Source organism: Heloderma suspectum, chromosome 1 (genome assembly GCF_057233095.1).
Source record: "Heloderma suspectum isolate Gila_16-S chromosome 1, 16-S_ref, whole genome shotgun sequence".
NCBI classification, from domain to species: domain Eukaryota; kingdom Metazoa; phylum Chordata; class Lepidosauria; order Squamata; family Helodermatidae; genus Heloderma; species Heloderma suspectum.
The window spans coordinates 343,021,019-343,038,425 of record NC_139458.1 but is presented as its reverse complement, the minus strand read 5'-3'; the positions used below and the strand labels follow the sequence as shown (position 1 = coordinate 343,038,425).

At 41.1% G+C, this 17,407-nt stretch overlaps 1 protein-coding gene across 12 annotated transcripts in view; it reads left to right on the top strand.

The window, feature by feature from the left end:
* The window catches only part of HIVEP2 (HIVEP zinc finger 2), a 169,786-nt gene that overhangs the window by 80,222 nt on the left and 72,157 nt on the right, over positions 1–17,407 (top strand). For 5 of the 12 annotated variants that reach the window (XM_084827726.1, XM_084827720.1, XM_084827725.1 and 2 more), the window contains one exon: positions 510–17,407. This exon is cut by the window's right edge. The exons of 5 other annotated variants lie outside the window; for them this stretch is intronic. The gene's annotated coding sequence lies outside the window, so the exon portion shown is untranslated. The remainder of the gene's footprint in view (positions 1–509) is intronic. 2 more of the 12 variants (XM_084827723.1, XM_084827721.1) reach the window with 2 other exon arrangements.

The following is a 17,407-nucleotide window of genomic DNA, read 5'->3' as shown; positions in this document are numbered from 1 at the left end:
GGCACTTGGGAGGCTGCAGGAGAGAAGGGTAATCTCTTCCACCAGTGGTATCTATTCCGCTGTAGGATGGACGAGTACAGATAGTTGCAACCCAGATAAGCTAATCAGTAATGTTTTTTAGAGTTACAAATTCATTTCAGAATTGAGTAGATGCTTATAACGTCTCCTCTTTTTTTTTTTTTTTGAAGACCTCTGATTAGAGTTTACTAGGTCCTCTAATGTATTTCAAGATCTTAATATTTGGGAGGAGGACAATACTACCACTTGTTGCTGGAGAGGGATCATTATTGTGTGATAGTACTGTAGGATTAACCCTTAAAAAAGAAGAAGAATACCCGCTAAAAAAGTAAAACATAGCTTCCCAATTTCTTGGTGATGAATCTTGAACATTTAAACCCTTGTAATATATTATTTTTTATTATTAGCTTTAACTTAGTTTTTGGTGGATTCCTTCTCTCTCTCCCCGCTCCCCTATAAAATTTTACAGCTTTTACTCCCACCTTCTGTAGGAAATGAATTGCTGTTTTCTTGGACACTGGTGAAAATTACAGTGGGCAGCAGAGGCAGGATGCTGATTGGAGACAGGAGGAGAGAATAAACACCAGACGTCTTCCAGAGTCTTGCTTGGGATAAATCAGCTTGAAGCCACCAATGAATATTTCTATAGAGGGCTGTTAAACTAGGGCAGACAGAACTGCCAGCATTTATGCACTGGAGAGAAACGTGAGTGCTTAGCGAAATCTCTGTGCTAAAAATAATTTGCACTTTTATTTATAACAATGTTATCATCGTTGGAGAAAGTTAGAGAGACTTTGGTATCACAGGGCAAAAAGGCTGTCTGTTTCCACCACTGCTTGTTGTAGGGTGGGGATGAAGAGACAGGTCTTTCACTGTTTTGGATAACAGTGACTTTCATTTTGCTCTAAGGAGTAACAGTGCTATGCAGCTGTCTATAGTTAATCCCAGCCAATTAATAACCCAACTGATTTTCATTACAGGGAAGAATTAAGGCAAGGCAACTCTGAGTAATAATTGCGCATTTTAGTTGACTGTATTTCTGTGATTTTGTGCTAAATACAAGCGCAAAATAAAGTCCAGAATTGTCTTAACTCTTGGACATGTTTTTACAGAGTCTCAGATTGACAAAAAAAGATAAATGACAAGTCATATTTAAAGAGCTGAGAAACAGTTTTATGAGTACAAGGCTTTTACTGCTGAAATCCACACTTTAAAAAATCCTGTTTTAATGTTATTATTTTTTTGGCTTTTCAAATACAAACATTGTATGGCAGCATTGATATTCTAAAAGTTGCAATAAAAAGTTGGATATTACCCAGTTACATTTTTATTGCTGCTTATGGTACTTATCAGAGTTAACATGCATAGAATTGTACTGTTAAAGACTTAGTAAGGGAGAAAAGGAGTATATTTTAATGGCCTTTTGCAAGAAGTTTTCATTGAATCTATATGAATCAAAAATTTTCCTAGAAAATTATCAGGGGGTCTAGGATTCAACATATTTTTTAGTTAAAGGGAGATCTTATCCACTGTCATGGTATCCTATGTTTTGGTATACCAACTTTGAACTAAGGGAGTTCATTTATTTTCCAATATAGGGCAATTTGGATTTGTTTAATTTGTGAGTTGCCCTATAGCCGAAGTTCTCAGGGTGATGTACATAAATACAAAAAACAAACAAAGCATAAAATCCAGTTAAATATAATAAAAATTGAGAACCAAAAAGGCAATTTAAAGTAGCAAATGCTAAAATATCAACAACAGAGAGCAAAAATATCCACAGCTAAAAAAAGTGTTGTAACAAATAATTTTATCAAATTTCATTAAATTGGTAAGATTTTGTCTTTATTAAAATAATTAAACAAAATGGTTGCTGGTTCCCGAGTGAGAGAATAAACTATCTTTTCTAATATGATGCAATATCCAAGCCCATTCATTTTTAACATACCACATTCAGACAAGAAATTCAGTGCTTTCAATGAGTTTATCTTGAAATAGACTAGGGAATGATCTAGTGTTTTGCTTCTCTACAATAATTGAATCATGAATGGATCCTGCTTAGCGTTGTCTGTTGTTCCCCAGTTTATGGTGAAGTACCTTGTCTTTTAAGAATCATTTCTTACACTAGAATATTCAGCACCACAAAACAGCTATCTATTTGTATAAAAGTCAGTTCCCAATGTTCAGGAACACTCTAGCGCACATTTGGAATGTGGCACCTTGGGAATTTTGAGACATTGACATGGGCAAAAATCACAACCATCACAAAATGGTTGCTATGGTGGGTGACTCAAGTCAGAAAACACTAATTTCACAGAAATTAAACTGGTGAGTTTGAAAGACAAATAATTTGCCCAAGAACCTTAAAAGAGACATTGGTGGTCTGAGCCCCAGAAATACAAAAACACTCCTTTGAAGTCACAGTTTTCTGCTCCAACGGAACATGAATTTCACAGAATTAATTACTCCAAATCACCTTTAAATAAATTCCTCTAAAATTATTTTATTTTCCCCAGATTAATAGGAAGATCACCTCCAAATCAATTTCCCCTAAATGGATTACCCAAATCAGTTCCTGTTTAATTCTCTTAATCCAGTGATTTCTCCTCTGCCAGCCAACCATGCCCCATGCCCAAACTCTTTCTCTCTCTCCTGATCACCACCCAAACACACATGCACATTCTTTCTGTCTGGATCACTTCCCCAAAGTATCTGTCCCCCGACACACACGTATTCCCCATCCATCAGTTCACCACATGCACACTCAGTCCATTCATCCATACACACATGCACACACCTTCTCCTCTCCCTCCACCCCCAACCCTGGCTTCTGTCCTCCACAATTCCCCCACCACTCTGCCGCCCTGCCCATGCCTACAGTTGCCCACTCCCCTGCTGCCTCCCCCCCCCAAGTGGTGTACCAGGCTCCAGCAGGAAAGGGTTCCTCTTTCTTCTTTCTTTAAACATTTTATTCAGTGTGGCTGAGTGCTGTGAAGTGCAGCAGCACCTGCCAAGGCTCCAGATGCTTGCAATCTCAATTTGACCAGAGTGCCCTGGGTCCATGTGGGACCCCATATCAACCCAGAGGCACTCTGGGGAAATTAAGATGGTGGGCAGCTGGAATCTTGACAGGCACTGCCTTTGCAGTACATCCAGCTGCCGTGGAGAAAAGGGGAGAGGCAGGAGAGGTCTCCAAATCCTTTCAAATCCAGGTAGTCTTGGAGGATACTGATTATTTGGATCCATTCCAGTCCAGGCTCAGGTCTTATTTTGGGATAGAAACAGCCTTGCTCGCCCTGTTGTATGACTTATGCAGTGGAATGGTCAAAGGGATTGTAACCTTGTTAGTTCTTCTGGTATTGGATAGGGTTGAACTCCCCCCGAATAACCGAGTGGGTCATTCTGGACTCATCATTGTTAGCTTTTGATACCATCAGCCAGGGTATCCTTCAGGATCACCTGGCTGAGTTGGGTTTGGAGTGCACGGCACTGCAGTGGCTCCAATCCTACCTGGGCAGTTGAAGCGGCGGCTGGTGGCCACTGTGGTTAGTGGGGCAGAAGGTAGAGCTAAGGAATCATGAGAGTCAGAGTCAAGAGGGTTGCAAGAAGATTCCCCAACACCACCACTCCCAGGCAGAGATGCAATATAATATTAAACTCATTCAGACATATTTAAATGGTCCCCACCCCTTCCCAGGCAGGGATGCAACATAATATTAAACTCACCCAGCGGCTCTGCTGCTTAAATAAAACAAGCGGCCAGAGTGAGAGCGGCATTTGCTTTTCCATCCATCCAGTCTGCTGCCTCTGCCTTCTTCTGCTTGTCTAAGAGAGTAGAAACTGTGACACAGTGTTAGAAGGAGGGGAGAATTGAACTGTGGCAGCTGGGTGCCCTCACTGGTGCCCTTCTGATCCACCCATTTGGGAATTGGCAGTCTGGGACACAGGCTGTACCTTTGAAGTTTTTTTTTTTATAGAATAGTCCACAGGTTTGGAGGATTGAGCCCACCGGGAAGGAAGTCATTTTCTTCCTGGGTGTGCGTGCGTGCATGCACACAGTTAGCAGAATGATGCTGATGCTGCCAGACCAGGAGTTCCTTCCTGGCCCCCAGCTGCATAGCAACAGCAGCTGGCTGAATAAAAGAAGTGTTTTGAAAAATGGGGGGGGGGCAGGGTTGACAGGGCCAGGGTGCTGAATACCCTGCCCTCTGATTCGCACTGCCACTGGCCAGTTGGTCTCCAAAGTTGGTGCTGGGGAAGATCTTGCCCTCTGCGGTACTGCCATGGTACTTCTTGTCCCCTGTCCTTTTCAACATCTACATCAAGAGGGGACAACTTGTGGCCTTTCAAATGTTTTGGCCTACAATTCCCATCCTGTCTTATCATTGATTAAGGTGGTTAGGGCTAATGGGAAGCTGTGGAAATCCTGAATAGGGGGGTACTTTTGGAATGGATGAGGGTAAACAAGCTGAAGTTTAATACAGGCAAGATGGAAGTACTTGGTGGTGGTGGAAATCTGCTGATCCGGACAGAGGGATTCAACTGGCATTGGATAGGATTGTACTTCCTCTAAAGAACCAAGTGCATAGCTTGGGGCTGGGGGCCCTTCTGGACTCATCACTATTTGTAGAAGTGGGGGCAGTTGCCAAGGGTTCCTTTTATCAACTTTGGTTGGTACATCAGCTGCAACCCTGTCTAGGGAAAACGGACCTGGCCTCACTTATGCTTGGCCTAGTTATATCCAGACCAGACTACTGTAATGCACGCTGTGTGGGGCTGTCTTTGAAGATAACTGATTTTCAGCTGATACAGAATGGGGCCAGTCAAGTACTTGCTGGGACTAGATGGTCAGATCATATAAAACAAAGCCTGTACCAGCTGCATTAGTCGCCTGTGTGTTTCTGGGCCCAATTCAAGCTGCTGCTTTCACCTTTGAAGCCCTAAATGGTTTGGGTCCAGGTTACTTAAAGGGCCACATAAACCCGAATGAACCTGCCCATGTTTTAAGATAAACTCCAGAGGCCTTGCTTCTTGGCACACCACCATGATCAGTATGGTTGATGGATCCTAGAGATAGGGCTTTCTCAGTGGTGGCCCCTACGCTGTGGAATTCCCTTCCAAGAAGCATATGGCTGTCCCCATCTCAGGCTGATTTTAAGAGATTTTTAAACTTATCTGTTCTGCCTTGCTTTTAATTGAAAGTTTTGATGATACTTGCTGCTGATTTATGGCTTTGAATAGTATTTTATTGGAGCTAATTTTATTTAAAATTGTTTATATTTTTAAAAAAATTGTTATGTTTTTAGGATTGTTTGCATTTTGTAAGCTACTTTGGGAAGACTCTGGTCTTGACAGGTAGGCAGAAATGGATTAAATAAATAAATGTAACATTTGCAGGTGCTACAGTGCCTGTGGACTCTGCATTAGGGAAGCCCACTTTAGCACAACCAAGAGATGGATAAAGGAGTTGGGCTATGTAGACAGGAGCAGGCTGGATTCTTCATGGCTGGGGTCACCAGTGTTGGGGGAGCAGGCTTAGTTTCCACCCCAGTGATATCCTTGAGTTGCACCCCTTACTTTCTCCCTTATACATTTGTGAATGGTTACAATTGGTTCTATAGAGTAAAAGTACAGTACTGCAGTTGCTGACACATGATGGGTGTCAAATCTACCCCTTCAGCCATGATGTTGTATGGCCCAGGTTCCTCTGAGGCACAGTGCATATTGGTGCACAGAACATGCAGAGAAACAATGCCCTCCAAAGTCCTTGCAAAACATGCAAGCACTCCATCCACAAAAACCCACAAAATATTAATATATAGCTCCCATTTCACACAACACAGTACCATATTTTTTGATCTGGCATTACGTTATTAGCAGGAGAGAAAATGTAGCACAAAACACTATGATTTTGCAGTGAGTTTTCTTATAGGGATAGTGTTATTCTAAAGCGGGTGGTGGTGTCAAACCCTTTTTGTGATGTTGCTTTAATACAAGTGCAAGCCACTGGAGGGACCAAGAGAAGGACAAAATGCTCATTTAAGAATTTATCAACAATTATTAAACTGATTAAAATGTGCATAGGGATGAAATAAAGCATCTAGCAAATGAAATGAAATCATCAAGGTACATCTTGAATGAAGCATTTTATAGTCAGCATCTCTCTTTATACTTTATCCTTGTCATGAAGTGTCAAAATTTTACAAAACAGCTTGTAATTGCAGTAGCTTATTTAAACCAGCTATTTGTGGTTCTGTCTGCTGAAGAAGCTTAAACTCCTGCATTTCACAGCCATCTCAGAGCAGCAGATTGACTTTGGGTCTCTTGTAAGAATATCTAAATGTAGGCTGTTGAATAATCCCTTTGGGGGCCCTGTAACTATTTTTATGCCTGGATATGCGTCATCAGTGGGTATTTTCTCTGGTGACTAGCTTACATCAGTAGGTCTCCTACCATACATTCTATATGATTGATGGGAGTCACTGCTCCTGTTTAGCTTTTATCTGTGACCTCGATGAACGGACAACTGGAATTTCCAGGCTGTTGGATTCTTTGGAGTGACTGTAGAGATGGAAAGACTGCATATTCCTGATAAATGCAGGTAGTACCGGAGTTGACATTCACTGGGAACTGGGAAAGGGGGAGGAAGGGGGGTGTTCCTTGTTGGAAAGGCAGTTAATTCCAGCTCTGTTGTTCAGTTTTCATTGAAAAGATATGATTCCTGAACCTAAGAAGGGAAGCTGTAATTAGATTTCAGGATGTGAAGTATTGGCTGTACTGTTTCCAAGTGATATATGTACTGGAGTGTAGCAAGATCAATGTGTATGGTTCAATTAGCTGATCTTTTATCCAAGGAATGCTTGTTGTTTTGCAGCTCTGTTGAGAGGGATGCTGTGGAATGCAAAACAGAGGGAATGCTTGAATATTCCTTTACTTAAAAAAAGAAGGAGGGTGATGGGAAGCATTTAATCCAGATGTTACCCAGATGAAATCATAAGATGCAATAAGTAAGACAGTTTTTAATGGGTTACGCCTGCCTCCCTGACCCATTGAGCTTTTGGTAGCAATTAAATTTCCTGATCTCTCTCAAATAATTTCTGGTAAGACAATGAGTATCGACAATAAAATGCATATCCGTAAATTATCCCTTCTGTTCCTTTTCCTTCTGTGATTGCCACCTCTCTCCCCCCTTCCTTCTATGACATGTGTAAATGAGGCTGCAGTAGGCTTGTGAGATTTTTTGTCAAGCACGTTGGGTGAGGACAGCTGAGAGCAGGAGCCAGCTTAAGGCACTTTCCCTTTCTCCCTCATGTTTACTCTTTTTGACACAAACGTGATGGCAGGGGATGCCACGTTCAACTCTCTGTGACCTCTGACTTCAGGGCTGTCAAGCTGTTTTGCTGGCACTCAGGCTGTCAAGGGAATGACAGTAAGGTGCAGAAGTACTAGAGGGATGCGGTGCTGCATGTGAAGCTGAAAATAACGATGCAGATACTCTGCTGCATGAAAACAATATTATGTATTTGCTTGTGCAACTGTATAATGGAAAGGTCACAGCAATGGTCTTTTCCACATTCCTGGAGGGGAAATTTCTCCAATGACCGGGATTCCTCTCAAGTGGGATAACTCTGCATTTCTGTCCTGTAAGGACAGTTACAAAAAAGAAAACAAGCCAGCATTTTCCTCATTGATTTGGTGTATTGTTTTCATTATTGTTAAATCCAATGATAGCATATTAAGGATGCAATCCTTTGGTCTATTATGCCATATGTTGACTTCAATAGAACATGTGTATTAATAAGAAGCTACAGATTTAGACCCCGAGCTTTTAAATTATATGGAGAAAAATTCCCTCACGGTCCCATATATGTATATTGTCTCAGTCTGTTAATTTACTATACCAAAAAGCTCTCCATTCATTCATATAACTGCTATAATACAATGGCAGAATTCTGAAACCAGACATAATGTTGATGCTTTGATATCTTCACAATGAGAGTAGCAGGTAAAATCCATACTGGATTTTAGTAGTAGCCCAAATAGTATCTCATATGGTATCTCATAGTAACCATAATCATATGGTTGTGATTATATAACTCTGGATTCACAGTTTCTGTTAATTGACTGTTAGTGAACTTGGAAGAGCAAGTAAAACTGTTTTACTGTGCAATCCTGTACATGTCTACTCAGAGGTAAGCCCCATTGAGTTCAGTGGGACTGGCTTCCACATACAGATGTATAGGATTTTAGCTTTAGAAAATGTAAAATGCTTAAATACCATAGTTTGAATGTGGCAAGTATATTTTTTAATGCATGGCTCTTTTATTTCAAAAACCTTTGATGACTCATGCCAAGCTGGTTATATAATTCACAGCCTATAAAAGGTTAAACTCAAAATCTTGATGGGACTGAGTCATTTGCTTGAGAAGCCAATCACCAACTCTTCTGGTGTTTGTGTTTAGAAGATGTTATGTTTGTGTGTGCTCTGGTGTATCCTTACCATCTCTGATGGAACATTAGGTTGTGTCAAAGGCTTCTCTAGAAATAGGATGTTTGCTGTTGCTCCTTCTTTTGAAGTTTACTTGGAAAGATTCAGTGGATGGTTTGTTTATAACATTCACCACATGTAGGGCTGTGAAGGAGTTCCCCCTGAACCAGATTAACCAGTGCTCCTGAGTTGGTTTTGCTTTTCCCTGTAGTAAGTGACTTGACTCAGTTATTTGTGCCATCTACCACTTTTCTTTCCTGTATGTCTGCTCTCTGCTGCCTTGTAGCATGCTGTACTCTAGTTATCTTTTATCAAACTTGCACAATTTTGGCCCACCAAACCAAATGCAGAACAGCCAATAATGGGTTGTGGCCCATCAGGTGTTTGACACCACCGTCAGGGTTTGTTTGTTTGTTTTGCATCCCCAGCAAGCAGGAAGAATATGTTTAGTGAGCTGCCATAAATGGCTGGTAGGCTGCATTTGGCCAGGTGGGATACAGGTTGTGCAGCCCTGTTGTACATTGATTTGTTAAGGAGTGTGGGATTTGTGGGTGGGTCGGATGACTTTTGGTGTTTTCTAGTTCCACTATATGATTTGCTGCAACATTCCAGGAACCCCTAGACTTTTCATAATTCATATCGCTGGTAAAAATTAGACAATAGGAGTTGCTTTGGGGCATAATACCATTCTTCCACTTCTGACAGGGCTATACGTAGAACAGAAAAGCCTTCAGAAGCATTTATAAGCCCTAACCTTTATGGTAGAGTCAGTAGGTGTGAGATCCTTAAGTGCCGTTAGGTCTCTAAATGTCAGTTCTAAACTTTGGTTGACATGAGTCCTAAAATGTATGGCTTTTATAGTCCACTTTTAGGTTTGGATAGGAATTCATGGCTTGTCTTGGTGATATGTATGGAGCATACTTACACTGTTGGAGACAACTGAGTACTATGCTCTCCCATAACCATGGGAGTGAGGCTTTCTATGGGATGTGTGCTAGAAAAGGAAGGAATTATCCCCACTTGCCTGTCACATACTTCTTCTTGTCTAGCATTATTGCTTATTATGTTCACTGACATATTCTTTTCATGCATAAGGTTTTTCTCACCACACCCCAGAATGATAGTAGCCATGTTACACTAAAAGCCTCCCAAACTCTTGAGTCACAGCCTCCCAGATTGCTATGGGCTTCCTTATTGGCAATTGCTGCAATGAATTATGGGGCCCTGTTTCTAGTGGCACAGATTCTTTCACTCTCCAAATGCTTACTTTCTTGATCAATGGGTTATCTGGTCTAGAGGACCCACTTTCCAAAATGAGAATCAGCTGCCTTTAGTCCTCTATTATTTTCTCTTAATGCCCCCAAAGTGTATGTTTTTTTTTTTTAATGCAGTGTTTCAAGTGACTGTATCCAATAATTGCAGATGTGGCCTGATTTCAGCTGAGATGTATCAAAAAGATGTATGGAGGAAACATCAGACGGTTGCTCAGTAGCCCCTTGTTTGTTCTTTTTTAACTTTTGTTTAGTCTGTCCATAGTACCAGCTGCATCTGCAGTATCCATCAGAAAGGCACTTTGAGTGGCGAGATAATTTCAAGTCAGATCTGTCTTGGAAGCAAATGAAGCAGTAAACAGGGTAAGAATGCTTCTTTAAGTTAGACCCATGGTCTAGGACCTAGTTTTGGGTTTGTTTGTTTTAAACAAACAAGACAAACAGTATAATCCTAGTGCAATCCTAAACTAGCTAGGCTGTGGCAGGATGCTTGGATAAGAGAATTGATAACATTTTATCAAGAGAGAGTCTTATTCCATCTCTGTTTTAAAAGAGATGGTGGTGTGCCACTTATTGAAGAAGCCATCATTAGGACCCCGTGACTTCAGTAATTATTGTCTGGTATCCAGTATTCCATTTGTAGACAAGATGGTTGTGTGAGTGATGTCAACTCAACTCCAGGTTTTTCAGGATGATACTGATTATCTAGATTTCTTCTAGTTGGGTTTCCTTAGTGCATGACTTGTGCTGGTGATGGCATAGGGCACTGTAACCCTGATGGTTTTCCTAGACTTGTGTGTAGCGTTCAATTCTATGAAGCATGATATCCACCTGCAGGGGTGTGAAGAAGGTAGTTTGATGAGGCATTGCAGTGCTTAATGTGTGGCAAATTATGTGTGGCAAGCAAGACTGTTGTATTCACCTGACCATAGATTCAACGACTCTACCATAGCTCTTACTCCATTGCAGCCTTTTTCTTGTTGACTTGTGGTTGAATTTCTCCATTACCTGCTCCTCTCCCTTCTGTTACTAATGCAGAATCAGAATAGCACACCAGGTACATAATTGCCATCATGCTTACTCATGAAACTACAGTTTGAATGACTGCAGAAGTCATGAGGAACATGAATGTATGGTACATAACACAAAGCCGCCTGTGGCTATACTGCTTCTTCCCAGCGTGATCCTCATGAAATACGCAATGTGTTTGGTGTCAGATATGACCTACTTCTTGGGTATCATGTAGAAAGCAAAGCCCCTGCCAGTGAGTGCACTGATTTCTCTTAAGGGGCCTAGATCTATCATTCACATAGCAATAAAGTGAATAGAAAGTTTGGGTGCTTTTTCAATCTAGAGCAGGGGTGGCTTATTTGTTCAGCACTCAGGGCCAGAACAGAAGCATCAGGACCAGAATATATTGTTCTATAAAGGGAAGCTTCCCTATTTTTTACAACTATTTAATGTATAAATAGTTAAAATGTATTGTAATCTAGGTGCAATATTCCTTTTTAGGCTACGATCATATACAGTCTTCTTTGGAAATGTACAATTGAACTCAGTGGTCCAAGTAAACATGCATAGGATCAGGCCCATCACCTTAAAGCTAAAGTAAAACCATCCCCAGCGTACTTTCAGAATAGTGCAGTCTTCTTCTTAAATTAGAAGTTTTCATTGTAAATACTGCAAAGCATTGATAGTTTATCAAAGCTGCCCTCATTGTTTTAACTGGATCTTCTGTCATATTCTCAACCCAAACTATGACCTTGTAGCCACTCTGCCATAACATGGTTATGGCTGAGTAGCGCAGCTGCTGTATTTCTGATTTAAACATAACCTCTCTTCTGAAGTGTGAAATTTGGCATGCTTTGATGCTCTTGAATCCAATCCAGACCCAGCTGGAAAAATGCCATTGACTATAACACAGGCAGAATCTGGCCCTAAATCAGAGGATTAAAAAAACAACAACCCTTGTTTTAATTTAATTCTTCCCATTTTTATCAATTTAAATTAAATAGCATTCTGCCAAAAATAAAATAAAAATCAGATCTCTGAATATCAAACAAGGAATGGCAATATTCAAAGAGTACGCTACAGTATTAACAACTAACCAAAAAATAGTTCAAGATAATATTTGTTAATGTTTCCTGCTGTTGTTAAAAATAAAATGAAGTTCCTTTGGATAGATCAGGAATGTAGTGCACAGTATGTAGGGCATTAATAATTACAGACATAATCCAACTAAGGTTAGACACTTGTCAGTTTCAGTGACAAGATTGTAAACAATAACTCAGTTATGCCCTGTGGAAGCTGGAGTTAAGCACTCTTAGGGCGTCTGTACACCTGGAGTTTATTGCACATTCATGATTGGACACTCACTGAATTATGCGGGTCCATTACATGACATCGTCATCATCTAGTCATTATCCCACCATTTCCACCTACTTATCCCATGTTTTCCTCAAACAGAAAAAATGTGGTATTTTCCCAAATATGCGCAAATGGAGCGCCATGACCTCCCCATGTATTTCTCCCCTAGTGAATGAACCACTGTGTGTTGGTGGCTGTGGGCAGTTGTTTTGGGTTGTTGGGGATGTGTCATGATGGCGAAGGTGGTGACAACAAGCTGTGGGGCATGTCGCCTTCCTGTGCCTGCACCGCTTTGGGTTGTTGCCATTTTCGGCCTGCACTGTTCTGAACAAGGCAGCAGGTCAGCAGAATGGCAGAGTGGCAAGGCGGCAGAGCTGCAGGTTGGCAGAGCAGAGTGCTGGCCTTCCGACTTGCCGGGACACTCCCCTCCTGTGCATTCCCAGCGAGTACACGGCAGAGATTGTCAAAAACATTGAATGGGGAGGCGGGGAGATTGATGGGGGGACTGTCTGCATGTCAGTCCTCATCCACCAGCAACGTGCAAAGGGAGGGAAAGGGTCAGGAACCAGGGAGGAGCTGTCGCTACATCCCAAGTGTGTGTAATGCTTTTTTGCAGAAAGGTGGCGATGCCTCTGAGCGGCATCACCACCCCCGTGAGAAGGAAAGAAACAAAAAATAACATGACAGGGACAGCCATCTAAAGAGAACAACCCAGTCCTGCAATGGTATCGGATGGGGAAAGAACCGGCATTGATGGGGAATTCTCCACCTGTGTGATGGAGCCCTTAGGCACTGTAAATTTCGGTGGAAGAGTCTTACATATACTTAAACCTGTCCCAGTTCTTTGATTGTTAGAGTTCTATTCAGATTTTCTGAGAAATGCTTTTCTCCTTGTGTATTGTAGTAGTAGTAGTAGTTGTTCATATACCCTTCCTCATCTACTGGAAGTTTCACTTAAAAGCAATTTATTTTGTAGTTCAAAACAGACTCCAATCCTAAACACACTTACTTTGGGAATAAATCCCATTGCATGCACTGGAACTTCTAAATAAACTTGGTTAGGATCACACTGTGAGAGTTTAATTTAAACACTACATTCACAGTCACTAATTACATCTTTGAAGTATGTACTCCAAAGTACCTTTACATAACCTGAGCAATGGTATAGTGCGAAATGTTATCTTTTTCTTGTATTTTCCGGAAATCAGACTTCTAAACTTTTTAACTGACCATACTATTAAACATGAACCTAAATGTGTTTAGTTTTTACTTTAGCTGCTGGTACCTGAAAAACAGAAGTTTTTTAGGATGCTGTAACTGAATCACGATTAAAAACGCATCGACTTTATCATTAAGGATTGGACAATGATAGGACAAAGTGGTTTTAAAGTAGAACATGTTGGTGTGTGTGGTCTCACCCTCCTGCACAGCCTCTTTTATATGTTAACAGTGAGGTGGGTTTCATTGGCTTTGACTATGGGTTGCATTGCCATTGTGCCACAAGTATGGCAGACATGAATTTAGTTAATGAGGATATTTGCATAAAAAGCTTTGATACTGGAGGGTGTGCTGTTATAGAATGTGTTTTTTTAATTCACTAGTTCATCAGTTCATGAGATTTACTGCACCAGCTAGTTAAAAGGACTCCCAAGAGCCTGAGGATTCTTGCAAGATCTGCCTCTTAGTATTTTCCCGGCTGTAAAAATGGAGACTCCAGATGTGTTCAGAAGTGGCAGGAGAAAGTGGATTTACAATAGCTTACACTGGTTGTGCATTTGTTCAAACCGGTAACTAGGTTGTTACCTGAAATCTCAACATCTCTTTGGAGTATATAGTATGGCTGCTGAGTTGTTTTAGGAAGGTTTACTTCGAGGATAAACTTTCTGCATTTGGCACATCTTGTCTGGGGTTTTTGCCAGTCTTTGGGTGTTTCTACATTAAGCAAAACCCTCACAAAAACCCACATCCTTTCCAGAGCTTCCTGCTTTCAGTTTCTTTGAGGGATTAGGAAGGCCTTTTTTACATGGCAGCCATGTGGTTTGAACTGAGGGAGTGCCTCCCTCCCTCCCCGGGATGTGTGCAAAGGGGGGGGGGGCGAGTCTTGTTTTCATAGCTTAACTTCTGCTTACTGTTTTCTTGCAGCCCCCAGGAAACCTCTGACTTACTTCTGAGTAGACATAAAAATGTAAGATTGTGCTGTAAGTCTGCAACCCTTGGTACACATATGTGGGAGTAAGCTGCATTGAACTCAGTGGGACTTACTTCTGAGTAGACGTAAGATTGCCCTGTAAGTCTGCAACCCTCGGCACACTTACTTGGGAGTAAGCACCATTGAACTTAATAGGGTGCTGTGAAACAGCAGAGGATGTTGCTTCTGAGCTTGGTGGGGTGGGGAATCAGATGTGCCTCCCTTCATTGCAGGGAAGCATTTTACTCTCTTCTCCCTCCAGTTGAGAAATGCAGAGGCAGGAGACACAATCGGCAGGCGATTCTTGCCCTTGCGCCTGTCAGATCTCATCCTGACTGCGTCCCCAACAACTGAAAGCAAACACCCACAGCAGGCAGAAACAGTGGCTTCTCCGCCATTGGGGAATTTCACAGGGAGGTCATGGCGCTCCTGTTCTGTGGTCTGGAAAAAACCTCTCATTTTTGTGTTTGGGGAAAACATTAGATAGGTTGGAGGAATTGGCGGGAGACACCCTGGAGGCTAACGGCATCATCTAAAGTGCCTGCAAACTTCCGAGAGAGAGCCATCTCAATAGCAGGATAAAAGCTCCGTGTGATGAAGCCCTTTATTGTGGCAGGCACTTGCAGGCACACAAACCTTGCAACTGACCTATTTCTCCAAACAGCTTAAACTGATGTACAGAGAAATGGTCTGCACCAGCTCCTTATCACCTCCTTGTCTGCTCAGTTTGAAACCATACATTCCAGTTTGAAAGACCCAGCACTGACAAACATCTTTACCTGCAACCTCCCTTTAGTTGCGCTTGCCTTCCCCAGAAACCTTCCATCATTTAACCAACTTGAGTAACACAAGCAATAGCATGGGTTAAAATGCCTTTACTGGGTGTTAAGCAACCTGTTCCGTGCATGGCTGAGATCACTCCTACCAGCAACTCATGGGTGCTTAACATTTAAATGGTTCCCGGATCATCCTCTCTCTTGAGACAGTTGGAGCCAAGAGACCCATCCTTAACCAGGACTGTACAACTCCAAACCCAACTTCCACATGTCATTGATGTTCTCTATGGACTGCTTAGACGAGTATGACCCACACTTTGTTTTTCAAGATAAGATATTGTATTATGTGTGCTGGCTGATGAATTTACTTTTGGGGTAATTTCAAATGGTAATCCTTTCAGATACAATAGCACCGGATTACTAGCGTGCAATTACCTACCTGTAGGGACACCTAAGGATTTTGTTCAGTTTGCATTTTGAAGCAAACAACCTTATCCCCACTTCATGGGGATTTACTGGAACACAGTTATTTTTGGTTTTCACACTGCTCTGAATTTTCTGATACCATTCTCAACTAAAAAAAAAACACCTGAGTCCCAAAATGAATATAAAAATCCATGTTTTATGTAAAAAGGTATACAAAGTTGATTTTTTGTGGGGAAAAATGTTAATGAAACTTTTCATGCTTTAACAACAATCACACATTGATGTGGAAACAAGATAGAATTGACTTATGAATAAATTAATATTGAGCACGCTCCAGGAGAGAGCGCAGGACAGGAAGGCCTGGCGTGCTATGGTCCATGGGGTCACGAAGAGTCGGACACGACTGAACGACTGAACAACAACAGAAAGAGATTGATCTTTACATGCTTACCTGTCTGTTCCATCCCCATACCTTTATGTCCCAAACTGTGCTTTCTTGACATCAGCAAGCAGCAGAAGCAGAGAGAGAGAGAGAGAAATGCTCTGCCTTCTTTGTTTTGTTGTTTTGAAAGTTTTGTTGTTGTTGTAAAACTAAAAACTGTTTTGAATAGGAGAAGCTAGTTTCGCATCCAGAGAAAGGATACATTCTGAAACAAAAGCAAAAATAAAAATTGGCCTTTAACGACTTGGAGTACTGTTGCTTGAAAATTGTAACACTCCACAGTTTGAATGGGCATGAAAGGAATTGAGGGAAGGCAGGCAGCTGGTGTATAATGCAATGTTTCTTTTCTTAAAAAGCTACTGAAAATGAATTTTGAACCAAAGTCCTACGGCAAATAATAGACTATTAGCTGCTGAGAACATGGAAGAAAAGACACAGTACCAGTTTGAAAGTTAGAGGAAATGTTTTGCTGTACTTTTTAAAATCCTGTCCCTAAAATAACTGCCTGTCCAACACAGGCTATATTGAAAACTATTTTAACTACTTCTTGCTGGATATTAACAAAGTCTTCTCTAAGCATAACTTTTGGGGGTTAAAATTTATTTTAAAGGAGATGTATTTAATATTTAAGGCACATTTTTAATATACATGTAGGTGTCTGTGTATATGTATGTTAGATTGCAGATATCTTTCCAAACAATCGGGCACCTCATTTCAAATCCGTTTTTGGTAACACTTACCATTCAACAAAATGCATATTTAACTTGTGAGATAAACTTTCTTGACCTTTGCAATTAAATGTTTGCAATGGTGTTTTGAACGATGGAAATATTGGCTGCTGGATATGTAAGAGGGAAATCTGGGGAAGAAGAAGGCATGGGCTGCTTTTGTTGTATTGTGATCAGGCTTTCCAGAATCCTGCATATTCCTGCATTTTTCTATTTAAAGATTCAATGCCCTATTACCTACAGAAGCTTGGTCCAGTTTATCATGCAAACCACTTCCTGGGGTTTTCAAGTGTGATTCAAAGGATACCACAAGTTCTCAGAGCTGCTTGTTGCACTGAGATTTTGTGCTTTGATATTAGTGGCTTAGGAAAAGAGTTTTCTGTTTTGATATTAACTTCCTTTTGTCTGTTTGTTCTCGAGCCACATAGCCTAAACAGTTTTGTTTAGTCTTGGCTATTGTACATAGAAAGGGTAGTTCATACGGAGTAATTGCCTATGTATTGATGTGTTTATGACATCAGTTTACGTTGTTCTCCCATGAGCCCACGTAACAGTTCAGCATTCTCCAGTGACGTGATGTCATGAGAGGACTGACATGTCTTATGTCAATCTTATGTCTTATGTAATATGATTGATGTGCTTGAAATTTCTCTGTTTTGCTTGGCTTTTCTACTGGAGGTATCAATGCAGTGAGAAGGATCAC